The following is a 14,316-nucleotide window of genomic DNA, read 5'->3' on the forward strand; positions in this document are numbered from 1 at the left end:
ATATCAAGTTGAAAATTATGTCACATACTAACGTTTATGTTCCTTGGTGATACGATAACCGTTGGCTTCTAAGTCAACGCAGTCAACACGTACAGCCATTTATATAACATATTTTGATACTCGCAAATTCACTCGTCAGAATCTGCAGTGTACGTCCTCTTGGACTAGTATCACGAAATTTGGCAAGAAGCAAGGTATCACAGCACAAGTAAAGGAAAAAATTCTAAAATTGTTTATTGATAATTGCATCACACAAGAAAAAGATTTATCATTTTTATCCGACGTCAAATTCTAAATTAAAACAAACAGTAGTTCTGTACTCGGGCTGACTGAGTCACAGAGATGAAAGTTAAACATCAGGCAAGAACTTCATTGCTTGTAAGACGCGTTTAGGAATTTATCCATTATCAGATATCCAGGAGCGATTACACCACTTAGATACGCCGTTTCAAGTTGTATGTGAAACAAACATTCGTAGACTGACATTTATGTTATTGAAATCAAAACTTTCTCTATAATCATGGAATCTCTGGGACCAATATCTTGCTAATTTCAATGTCGATAGCAGGCAAAAATCATAGAGATTCTCAGTTCCCGGAATGGATGAACTGTCTAAACTGTCTACATATGTAACTGAATTTGTACGGATCCCTCAGTGCACCAGACCTACTTTCACCTGGCAAGTTTTTTATTGTTGAAACCAGAGTCAGTATCAGACTGCGAAGTGCCAGTAGCATTTATGAAATGCGAGTCATCTAATCACCAACATGAACTCATTTTTAAAGAATTATTTTTCTTCCGTATAATGCTTAGATAAAGTACAACAAAATTTTATTTCGCTAGTGTAAGCAGTAATGTGGTACGCGCCTTGATGTTTGAATCCCATTAGCGGACTAATATAATAGACACCAAGCAAGACATAATACTACACACTGTAGCAGACTTTTGTTAACTCCGTTCACGTGTCAAATAGAAATCACCATTTAGTTAAGTGAACAGTTGAATGGCACCTCATGTTTCGCAGGCTTTCCCAATAAGCAAATTCTCAAGGTTAAGTTTCTCCAAGACTTCCCTAAAACGCTTAAGACGAATGCAGAGATAGTTTCTTTGAAAGACCTCAGCTGATTTCCTTTCCTCATCATTCCTCAATCTGAACTATTGCTCCGTCTCTAATTACCTCGATGTTGACGGTATATACACTCCTGGAAATGGAAAAAAGAACACATTGACACCGGTGTGTCAGACCCACCATACTTGCTCCGGACACTGCGAGAGGGCTGTACAAGCAATGATCACACGCACGACACAGCGGACACACCAGGAACCGCGGTGTTGGCCGTCGAATGGTGCCATCAGTGTCAGCCAGTTTGCCGTGGCATACGGAGCTCCATCGCAGTCTTTAACACTGGTAGCATGCCGCGACAGCGTGGACGTGAACCGTATGTGCAGTTGACGGACTTTGAGCGAGGGCGTATATTGGGCATGCGGGAGGCCGGGTGGACGTACCGCCGAATTGCTCAACACGTGGGGCGTGAGGTCTCCACAGTACATCGATGTTGTCGCCAGTGGTCGGCGGAAGGTGCACGTGCCCGTCGACCTGGGACCGAACCGCAGCGACGCACGGATGCACGCCAAGACCGTAGGATCCTACGCAGTGCCGTAGGGGACCGCACCGCCACTTCCCAGCAAATTAGGGACACTGTTGCTCCTGGGGTATCGGCGAGGACCATTCGCAACCGTCTCCATGAAGCTGGGCTACGGTCCCACACACCGTTAGGCCGTCTTCCGCTCACGCCCCAACATCGTGCAGCCCGCCTCCAGTGGTGTCGCGACAGGCGTGAATGGAGGGACGAATGGAGACGTGTCGTCTTCAGCGATGAGAGTCGCTTCTGCCTTGGTGCCAATGATGGTCGTATGCGTGTTTGGCGCCGTGCAGGTGAGCGCCACAATCAGGACTGCATACGACCGAGGCACACAGGGCCAACACCCGGCATCATGGTGTGGGGAGCGATCTCCTACACTGGCCGTACACCACTGGTGATCGTCGAGGGGACACTGAATAGTGCACGGTACATCCAAACCGTCATCGAACCCATCGTTCTACCATTCCTAGACCAGCAAGGGAACTTGCTGTTCCAACAGGACAATGCACGTCCGCATGTATCCCGTGCCACCCAACGTGCTCTAGAAGGTGTAAGTCAACTACCCTGGCCAGCAAGATCTCCGGATCTGTCCCCCATTGAGCATGTTTGGGATTGGATGAAGCGTCATCTCACGCGGTCTGCACGTCCAGCACGAACGCTGGTCCAACTGAGGCGCCAGGTGGAAATGGCATGGCAAGCCGTTCCACAGGACTACATCCAGCATCTCTACGATCGTCTCCATGGGAGAATAGCAGCCTGCATTGCTGCGAAAGGTGGATATACACTGTACTAGTGCCGACATTGTGCATGCTCTGTTGCCTGTGTCTATGTGCCTGTGGTTCTGTCAGTGTGATCATGTGATGTATCTGACCCCAGGAATGTATCAATAAAGTTTCCCCTTCCTGGGACAATGAATTCACGGTGTTCTTATTTCAATTTCCAGGAGTGTATTAATCTCCCTTTCCTTCCTTTCCATTTCGTTCAGAGCTGGTTCTGCTGCTCAGTATCATTGTGATTTCATGTGTTAGTAAGTTGTAGAGAGAGGGGGAGAGAGGGGTGGTGGTGATGGAGGGGGCGGGGGAGGGTATGCGGCTCCCCTCTACCAATAACGTTGTCAAATCCCAGAATTAACTTTCCAGAACCGTGAAGATACGGGTACAACTGAAGAAAACAGAATAACATCATTCGTATCAAGAAAACCAAGTCACTATTCGGATGATTAGTTATTTATCGTGAGGTACGTAATATGTAAGTGGCGCACGAAATGTGAAAAGTGTACTACGAAATCCGCAGTTGTACATTCTACGCAAAGAACGAAATCTTTATCCGCGCTTGACTAAATCAGCGATTCCCGTTCAACGAAAACACTGCCAAACAGTTTGAAAATAGCTGCGTATTGTAATTAATGGCAAACGAACTGCACGCGTGCAAGAATGGCGAAAGAGAATACAGAAATGTAACTACATAGTAACGCATGCCTTCTAGAAATATACGTTGCCTTACATGATAAATAGGAATATCAACACGATTTTCGTGAACATTATAGCACAGATACTGAGCTAATTAAGTTAAGTGATTACCTGATACATGCTACAGATAACTATGAGGGAACAACATTCAGTTTGCTATAGTTTTCTTTTTCTATCTTATTACTTCGACGTACTCCTCTTAAAATTGCGGATAGTGCGTTGAATTGGTGCGTAAGCTACTTGAGATACAGACAGGAGGATGTACTTTTTGGGAATGAGAAATAATTGTGCTAGAAACACGTTCTGTCCAGAGTGTTGCGAGGATAAGTTCAGAACTCACTATTTTTCACCTTATATGAAAATTATATGTCAGTCCACCAATAAATATCATGTCAGCGCTAAAATTCCAGTTATACTTTAACGCCAGTCCTGAAGATGTCAATACTCGCCACGCTGAAATAAGTAACAGTGTTCAGGTCAGAGTGAAACGTCGCTCTTTAATCAAATGTTGGGAATCATAACCAATTTTAGTATCCCATCGGAAATTAATTGGTATTCAGTTATGGGTACAATTGTCATTCATTCTTGCCGCCGGTATCCAAACTCGCATCAGAATTCGGTAATGAACTTGGATGTTAATTTGAACGAGCACCTCATCTGAGCAGAAAGTACTGCCCATACATGCTATAATACTTCCACTTATCACAATGCCCTCCAGAAGTTTCGAAACGTGCTTCCGTAGGTTATGAAACTTAGACTTTACAAATGATTCATTCTTATGAACCACAAATAACGTAATGCAGTCTGACTTTTCAGGATAGTCAGAACTATAGACAGTTAGCTAGCTAGGAATGCTTGTATGTGTTTCACATGAAACATCCGTCTACTGGGGAACGTCAGTGTTTCATTCGTCCGGCTAGGATACTTGCAGCCAGACAAGTTACATGGCTGCCATACATTATGTCTAATTCATCGGTTTCTGAGTGCGCTTGTACCCCCGTACCTCGCATTCACAGATGTGAATTATGTGAAATACGTATATTTCAAATGCAAATACAATATTCTAAATAAAAAAATATTTTACATTTGAAGTACTTATTTTCAAAAAATATCTTCTATTTTATTTGAGATACTTTATATATATATATATATATATATATATATATATATATATATATATATATATATATATAACAAAACCTCTGCCTTGAGTTTTTTAATTTCACACTTTGTAGTTTTCATTCATTTAATGAGCCATTTGCTAAACAAATAGTTTCACGATGGAGACAGAAGGCGCGGTCAGCGCCAAAGGTATACCTGTCAAGGGAATATAAGCATGTCCCTATCATCTGATAACGCCTAGCGATCTCAGAAGGATGTGAAGGAGGAGGGAACGAGGTCAGTATCGCATTTTTGTATGATTAAAAGTTTACTCACATGCACCAACAAGATAGTTCATTGAATAAGACAATGACAGCTACACCTTTGTACACAGTGTCTACATCTGCTTTTTCACCAGCCATAGACAATTTCGATACTGTTGTTGTACTAACGAGGTTTGTGTAAAATTACATTGTAAGTTCAGACAAATATCTGACAGAGGTGGAAGTCTCCCAAGTGACATCATGCCACCTATTTCTATTTTGGAAAATGAATCCAGTAAGCTTCTTACTTGACGTACACAATAGTTATCTGTCTCACCAAAAATTATCTGCCGGAAAACAAGTAATTAAAAGTTGCCGAACAATACACAGAATGTTTACAGAACACAAAATGAGCTTTGAAAAAGGCTGATTTTGAATGCACCATTGCTAATATTCGGTCATCATCCAAGAGAAGCTGTCTGGGTTCATGCTCATTTGATTAATTATGAAACATTTGAGAGAAAAATTTCAGCTCTGGCTTTGCAGGATGCTTAAGGGAACATAGAGTTACGATAAAGTAGCTGAACAGATTGTGGACATTCATACTGAATTCGATTTAAAGCTGACAAAATTCGAGAATACTATTACATAAATTTTACCAAATATGGGCAAAGATTTTAAAATATACCGGGTGATCAAAAAGTCAGTATAAATTTGAAAACTGAATAAATCACGTGTGGACATTCATCCTGAATTCGATTTAAAGCTGACAACACTCGAGAATACTATTACAGAAATTTTACCAAATATGGGCAAAGCTTTTAAAATATACCGGGTGATCAAAAAGTCAGTATAAATTTGAAAACTGAATAAATCACGAAATAATGTAGATAGAGAGGTACAAATTGACACACATGCTTGGAAAGACATGGGGTTTTATTAGAACCAAAAAAAATACAAAAGTTCAAAGAATGTCCGACAGATGGCGATTCATCTGATCACAATAGCAATAATTAGCATAACAAAGTAAGACAAAGCAAAGATGATGTTCTTTACAGGAAATTCTCAATATGTCCACCATAATTCCTCAACAATAGCTGTAGTCGAGGAATAATGTTGTGAACAGCACTGTAAAGCATGTCCGGAGTTATGGTGAGGCATTGGCGTCGGATATTGTCTTTCAGCATCCCTAGAGATGTCGGACGATACACTTGCGACTTCAGGTAAACCCAAAGCCAATAATCGCACGGACTGTCTGAGGACATGGGAGGCCAGGCATGACGAAAGTGGCTGCTGAGCACACGATCACCACCAAACGACGCGCGCAAGAGATCAGTAACACGTCTAGCAATATGGGATGGAGCGCCATCCTGCATAAACATCGTACGTTCCAGCAGGTGGTTATCAGCCAGTCTGGGGATGATGTGATCCTGTAACATATCGGCGCACCTCTCACCCGTTACGGTAGCAGTTACAAAACCAGAATCACGCATTTCCTCGAAGAAAAAAGGCCCGATAACGGTAGATGTGGTAAATCCAACCCATACCGTGACTTTTTCGTCGTGCAGTGTAGTTTCCACGACAGTTCCAGGATTTTCGGTAGCCCAAATTCTGCAGTTGTGGGCGTTGACAGACCCTCGGAGCGTGAAATGGTCTTCGTCAGCCGGCCGGAGTGGCCGTGCGGTTCTAGGCGCTACCGTCTGGAATCGAGCACCCGCTACGGTCGAAGGTTCGAATCCTGCCTCGGGCATCGATGTGTGTGATATCTTTAGGTTAGTTAGGTTTAATTAGTTCTAAGTTCTAGGCGACTGATGACCTCAGAAGTTAAGTCGCATAGTGCTCAGAGCCAAAAAAAGAGCCTTCGTCGGTCCACAACACGTTACTCAACCAATCGTCAACTTCCGCCATCTTTTGAAACGCCCACACCGCAAATGCCCTCCGCTTCACTAAATCTCCAGGTCACAGTTCATGATGGAGATGGATTTTGTACGGATAGCATCGGAGGGTACGCCTAAGTGGCAACCAAACAGTAGTGTATGGAATGCCGGTGCGACGTGCGACTGCACGAGCGCTGACTTCCCCGTGCATAGACGAACCCGCTACAGTCTCCATTTCTTCCTGAACTGTCTCAGCAGTATTACACCTTGTGCTCGGTCGGCCACTACGGGGTCTATCGTCCAAACAACCCGTGGCTCCGAACTTCGAAAGCATTCTCGCCACAGCTGCATTTGTCAACTGACCTTTACCCGTTCGAATCCCCTTCCTATGGCGATAGGATCGTAACGCTGAACTATCACATTCCCCATTCTGATAATACAGCTCACTAACAGCGCCTTTTCAGGTAACGTCAACATGCTGCGACTGCTGGCGCATCTGATTCTCTCTCTCATTACAGCTCCTTTTATACACGATTGTTATGCGCAGTCACTGGCGTTTTGCTGTCCAGCGCCATCTGTCGGACATTTTGTGAACTTTTTTTTTTTTTTTTGTTCTAATGAAACCCCATGTCATTCCAAGCATGTGTGTCAATTTGTACCGCTCTATCTACATTATTCCGTGATTTATTCAGTTTTCAAATTTATACTGACTTTTTGATTACCCGGTATATGAAAGATTCGGATACAGAAACAAGTGCAAGGGATTCAGCTCATATTCAAAATACTGAAGTTTCATGCTAATGTTGTTGTTGTGGTTGTTGTTGTTGTTGTTGATGATGATGATGATGATGCGTTAAGCCTAAAAGAATTTCCGCGAACACTGTCTTATCATGAGAGGCGCATCATACAGATATTTAATTTAATAGCATTAAAAGATATAGATAAGGCAATATCTCAAAGTAAGTCATACAAAATCTTTATGAAGCAACCACGTCAAAATGTAAATTATTTTGGAATCTGTGTTCAAGGTCTCCTAAAGCTTGTAAAACCTATTTAGGATCAGCTGGAAAATCCCCTACTTATCCATATCCAACACGATGGAATTCATACTGTAATTCTACTCAAGATCCTCTCACAGTCAGGGACACTCTAAATGAAACTTTAAGGAAACTCGGATTAGCTGCTTTCAATACAATTTCTTAATGAATACATAAGCTCACGGCATCAGAAGTTTAAAACAGGCCGTAGCAACCTACAATGCGTGTCTTCTGCCAGAATTAATGAGAATGCCAAGAAGACTAGACATATTGCAACCCTACGTGCTGTGGGGTGCTGATACAAGTTATTAAATAAACTCTTAAGAGGTGTTTTGTGAGATTCTATTAATTAGATGGACCAAAAGCAAAGGACGGCGTCCATTTCTTACCCTTTGATTAGAAGTATTTGTTTGAAGATAGGTATTTTGTAAATACGTATTTTGCTTTTTGTACTTGAATACTTTCATTTAAAACCATTTTGTGGTTACGTTTGAATTAGAAATAATAAGCAAGTATTTTCATTTTGACTTTAAATACTTCTATTACAACATTTTGTACATCTCCGCTCACATCACACGTCACGTACTTGACCCTTCGTATTAATGAAAAACCCAAGGTCCAACTTGTCTATTATCCTAGATTTGTTAATCAATAAAAATAATCGCTTCTTCTCCAGTTCTTCTTCTTTGCCTTTTACTTTCTAAGTTACGCCACTTTCTTTCCCCCTTTCTGAATTATTTGTATCTCTAACAGATTACCCTTTTAATCCCTACTTTACATATTCTATCAGGTCCTTTGCTGTCAGTGTCCACAATTAAAATGTTTAGGCTTGTGACGTATTTCATTATTTTTCTGCTATAGCTGTTCCCGTATCCTCTATTGTGTCATAACTACTTCCGATAGCTGGATTCTGTAGTAAATGTAAAGCCTTTTATGCCACGTGTATTGTAATGTAAAAATATGAACAATGATATATGGAAACATAATAATGCAAGGATTATCATACAAGTAAATAAATTCCATAAACATTTTCTCTCGCTAAGAGACCATGAGGATAAAATCAGAGAGATTAGAGCCCACACGGAGGCATACCGACAGTTTTTCTTTCCACGAACAGTACGAGACTGGAATAGGAGGGAGAACCGATAGAGGTACTCAAAGTACCCCCCGCCACACACCGTCGGGTGGCTTGCGGAGTATGGATGTAGATGTAGATGTAGATGTAGACATTGTCTCTTTTCTATATTTCACTCGTTCACACTCTTATTTCTATTTTAATTGCCTAGTAGTATTGCAGTATTGTTATATTTCATGTGCAGCTTCGAATTTGAATTTTTCTGATCGGCTGTCTGAGCTACTGTCATCCAGTAACTGAATATTTAGGCCGGCCGGAGTGGTCGAGCGGCTCTAGGCGCTACAGTTTGGAACCGCGCGACAGCTACGGTCGCAGGCTCGAATCCTGCCTCGGGCCTGGATGTGTGTGCTGTCCGTAGGTTAGTTAGGTTTAAGTAGTTCTAAGTTCTAGGGGACTGATGACCTTAGAAGTTAAGTCCCATAGTGCTCAGAGCCATTTGAACCATTTGAACTGAATATTTATTTAGCTTTATCTCGGTCTACAGTGCTTCCTACCAAAATTTCAGATAATATTCCGGTTATCTGTCTTTATGTTCCACTTTGGGAACGTGATACGAGGAGGGAGGAGAGACTGAAAAGGCATGGGCTGTTTACCCAAATCAAATTTCTTACATCTCAGACACATTTATTTGCCAGAGTTTTTTTTAAGGAAATTTGGACAATGTTAATCCTTGCATTAAAGTAAACTTTCATTAACAGTAAGTATATTACCAAACAAGTGTGCCGATTGTAATTATTAATCCATTTACAGTACATTTCAATTCAAATATTTCACTTAAAATTTCAAAAAATCAAGTGACTCACTTTTAAAAATCTAGCTCTCTTAATGGAAACAGGCTCTTTTGAACCTTAAACATTCACAATGTAATCTTACGTAAAAGTTAACAGAGGAAATGACGCTTAAATAGTCTCTAGAATGTTTCCTTCAAATGAATGTTAAGAAAATTTACACAACAAGCTTCTGATAGATTTAAAAATACATCTGCTACACAAGCAGTGAAAATTTGACAATAAAGAGTACAAATAAGTTTGCGAATAAGCGCTTCCGTACAAGAGAGCAGAATTGCCTCCCACTGCTAGGACTTTATATGTTAGTTCAGTCTTTAATGGGTCCATCTTATTATAGACAACGAACCACGGGAACAGTCCGCTTACTATAAAATACAGAAACCAAATTACCACAATGCCAAACACAGCTCACTGCAGCTGCTGCGCGACAGTGGGAGCACAACAGACAATTATAATTGTACCGGTGTACTGTAAAAACTGACATAGGAAAGGATTATCTGAAGCCAAGCCCAGAGCCGGAAACTGACTGCCTGGAATACGGTCACATAACACTCAAAATAGAGGGAACAAATCTGGCTAGCCCTTAGTTACATACATTGAGTTGACTAAGCCCATGGGATAGCGACATGCACGTATGTACACGAGGTATACAAGGACAGTGCATTGGCGGAGCTGTCAGTTGTACTCGGCTGATGGATAGGAATAGGTTTCCGACGTAATTATGACGGCACGATGGGAATTAACGAACTTTGAACGCGGAATGGTAGTTGGAGCTAGACACATGGGACATTCCATTTCAGAAATTGACAGGGAATTCAGTATTCCGACATCCACAGTGTCATGAGCGTGCCGAGAATTCCAGACTTTCGGCATTACATCTCACCACGGACAACGCTGAGCAGCAGCGCTCACGTAGAGTTTTCACTGCTAACAGGCAAGGAACACTGCGTAAAATAGCCGCAGAAATCAATGTGAGACGCACGACAAAGGTATCCGTTAGGATAACGTTGCAAAATTTGGCGTTAATAGGCTGTGGCAGCAGGCTACCGACACGAGTGCCTTTGATAACGGCACAACATCGCCTGCAGCACCTTTCTTGGATAGTGACTACAGACGTGTTCAAACTATTAGACTGAAGACATTTTTTCCAGAACTTTACATTTATTACACATTTACATCCACATACAGATTATATTTGTACATTCAATACTTTGTATGCATGCCTTTGTTCTTAATCAACATTTTATCCTATTTGGCATAGTTTTTATTAACTTTTCACATGACATTTTAATATCATTGTCATGGTACCAGATTTCGTCTAGTTTCTCCATGAGATCTTGTTTGGTGGTTATTATAAACTTCCTTACCCTCTGCTTCACAATAACCCATAAATTTTCAATTGGGTTCATATCAGGGCTATACCCAGGCCATGGTAACCTTTTCAGTTGCTTTTCTTCCAAGTACTTGGAAACGCTTTTGGCTTTGTGGCAAGGTGCCCCATCACGCATAAAAGTGGCATCTTTATTAAGAAACCACTCATTTATTTGGGGGGAAAGTTCTTTTTCAAGGATTTCTTCATAGTGTTCTTGCCTCATTGTCCCTTCAGTAATGTGTAATCTGCCACGAACTTTCACGGACATCACACTCCAGACCATAACGGAAGTTGGATGCTTCACATATTGTTGCACACACTCAACATTGAACTGTTCTCCAGGTCTGCGACGAACATACTGGCTGCTTTCTTCTCTCACAGTGATTACATATACATCACTGAAGCATACCTGAAGCATGTGTACAAAATTGAAAGTTATAAAAGCTGAAAATAGTAGCATAGGAGTCTGCAACAGTCCCAAATTCAAATGTGCATTTCTTCAGTATCAATAAAACATCACAATTTCAAGCCATAACTCCTACCTTTAGAGATAAGACCCACTTCATTTACTATATCATTGCACATACCTTAGCCCAGTCCACTCCTGAAGTTGTTTAGCCTACTGCAATCTTTTGGTTTTCATGGCAGGTATTTTCCTGTTTTTTCCTTGAACGGCATGCTTTTAAACCACATTCAAACAGCCTCCTCCTCACTGTCACAGGTGAAACTTCAACACCCAAACCTTTCAGCTGATGGCTCATGTCTGTAAAAGTAAGTTTACAGTTCATCGTTGCCGTATTTGTAAGTCTTCTCGTTGTTCTAGGACTGATTTTTCTTTTACGTTCACATTCTCCTTTCCTGTTTGGCTTGTATTCACCACCTTTCTGCACTGAAAGTCTGATTCTCATGACATTTTCTGTGATATTCTTATTCTGTCAACAATTTCTTGCTGTTTATAACGATTTTCAGCAAGAAGTCCTACCACAACCGAAATTTTCCGAGGTGAAACATCTTTTGTCTTCCTCAAAACCTCATATTTGGAAACTCCACGTTTTATTCCTACAGCTAAAAACATGGAAGTTCACAAGCCATATAATGTCTTGTTAATGTATCAAGAAGTTGATAGAATAAATAACAAGCTGAAGTACACCAGAGAAACATAAAACATTACTGTAAACACAGTTTCAAACCATTTACACAGACAACAAACTACGCAAACATCACAGTACCCACATCCTGCGACACCTCACTCTAGTGAAAACTAACCCTTATGCAGAGATGGCAGTACACCTTTTGAGTTGGCCATCATGCCGGTGTGGGCGTGGAGGGACTCCACCTCTTTTTTAAAGAGGTGGAGCCCCTCCACGCCCCTCCACGCCCACACCAGCATGATGGCCAACTCAAAAGGTGTACTGCCATCTCAGCATAAGGGTTAGTTTTCACTAGAGTGAGGTGTCGCAGGATGTGGGTACTGTGATGTTTGCGTACGTCTGGTTAAAATTAGCCATTAATACGCGCTCATCTGGAGATAGATTGGTTCGAAGGTCGAACGAAGGTTAGCGGTTTGTAGGGCAGAGGAAAAAAATTGCCAAGGCAAGAGCCAAGGGAAAAAAAGAACTCTGCGATACTTAGGTCGGGTGTTAAGAGCAGCAGTGGATGTCTTGGATGTCTTGCTGCCTGCGATAGGTCATGCAAGTTAGGCTTTGTTAGTATTGGGTATCATGCATGTCGATACATTGACGTTGTGCGGTGATGTTGCTCGGCGGTTGCCGCTGGGTGACGGCGTTGAACTCTCGGTCAGCGTCAGCAACCTGCAACAGTTAGGTTTATCAGCGTTTTGTGCCCGATAGGTCATATATCTGATGAACAGTGTAGGATGATGTGGGCGATTTGTTTGTGCGTCAGTGGGCGAGCTCGTCGGTTTCCCTGCTGTAGCCTGTTGGTCGGCTTTAATAGCGTCTAGTATTTCCAGTCAACGTTGCTGATATGCAGGGCCTTGCTGACGTTTGCCGCTTGTTGGTGTATGTTAGCTTGCCATAGGTGGTTATGCCCTAGCTAGTATTGTCTTTGGCCGCTTATGCTTCCACCTATGGTTGTGATCGCAGTTTCCCAGAGTAAGGATGAAAGGATTGTTCGAGTGTCTAGAATTCCTCTATAGTGTGGCGCGTTTTTTGAGTACTTCCTTGAGCGTTTCAAGGCGGTATTGATTATGAAGATCCACGGTGCATGTGTAGCGCGGAGCGTTACTAATGATTCGTAGCCCTTAGTTACAAGTAACACCAACACGATTTGGAAGGAAAATGACAGATGTTACCCAATGTGAAAAATTCAGTGACCTGTGAGTTGCTTGAAAGGGAAATTTCGTGGCACTAATAAAACCATTAAAAAAATCATTTATTACACTTTTCTCTCCTATTTTTACACCTGAAAACTTAAAAGAGTGTCAAAAATAATAGTTTAGTCTGTATATGGGTTGGATACTAGTCGATCGGAAAACGTGGCCTAGTCAAATTTCAGTTATGAAGAGCTGATGATAGGATTCGAGCGTGGCGCAGATCCCACGGAGCAATGGACCCAGGTTGTCAACAAGGCACTGTGCAGGCTGGTAGTGGGTCCATAATGATGTGGGCTGTGTTTAAACAGAATGGACTGGGTCCTTTGATCCAGCTGAACCTATCATTGACTGGAAATGGTTATTTTCGGCTACTTGGAGATCATTTCCAGCCAGATAACGATGGATTTTTTATGGATGACAATGCGCCAGTTATGGACAGCTATAGAAGTAGCATGGCTGAATATTAAGGGGACTTTCAGCGAGTTGTTGAGCCCATGCCCTGTCGAGTTGCTCCTCTTCGCCGGGAGAATGTGATCCGACAAGATACTGGAAGGTATCGCATGACTTTTGTCACCCCTGTGTTTAATTCTTTACTGGGCTAGTAGACTTACATCAGAAAATGAACAAACAGGTCGCTGCCAGGGGCATTACAAGAACCTACAGGTCTGAACACAGTTCCAAAGTTTTCCGCTCACTAGATTGAGTTAACGATGCCACGAGCCCAACGTGTAATATTGCAAAGCCCTTTCTTGGCAGCGGCCTCGGGAAAACTTCCGTCCAACCCCACAGGCAATAGTTCGCCCCACACAAGGAGTAACGCTGCAAGCCACCCGCTGTCGCCCAGCCGTGTGTCGATGTACTCGCAACAGCCCTGTTACGTTAAACGCAATGGAGGAAGCCTCTCTGGCGCAGCGGCGACCCGAGCTAAATACTCACTTGCTGCCACGCCTCAAGCCCCTTCTTGTTGGCCGGGGGAAACATGCAACGATGGTAGCAGGTATCCTTGATCGCAGCCACAATGGATCGAGCCGCGCCACGGTTCACAACTAGAAGACTACTTCTGTATCTACGACGATACTCTACAAACCAGTATAGAGTGACTGTCAGAGGGCAATTACCTTTGTACCACGTCTTACAATTCCTTATCATTCCATTCGCGTGAGGAGTGTGGGGAGGATGACAGCTTAAATACCTCTTTACGCGTTGAAATTAGTCTCGTCTTTTCTTCGTGGTCGCTGAGGAAACGATACGCATGCGGCTGTAATATACTCCTTAAGCCTTCAGATAATGCCAGTT

This window comes from Schistocerca nitens, chromosome 1, assembly GCF_023898315.1.
Source record: "Schistocerca nitens isolate TAMUIC-IGC-003100 chromosome 1, iqSchNite1.1, whole genome shotgun sequence".
In the NCBI taxonomy this organism is placed as follows: Eukaryota; Metazoa; Arthropoda; class Insecta; order Orthoptera; family Acrididae; genus Schistocerca; species Schistocerca nitens.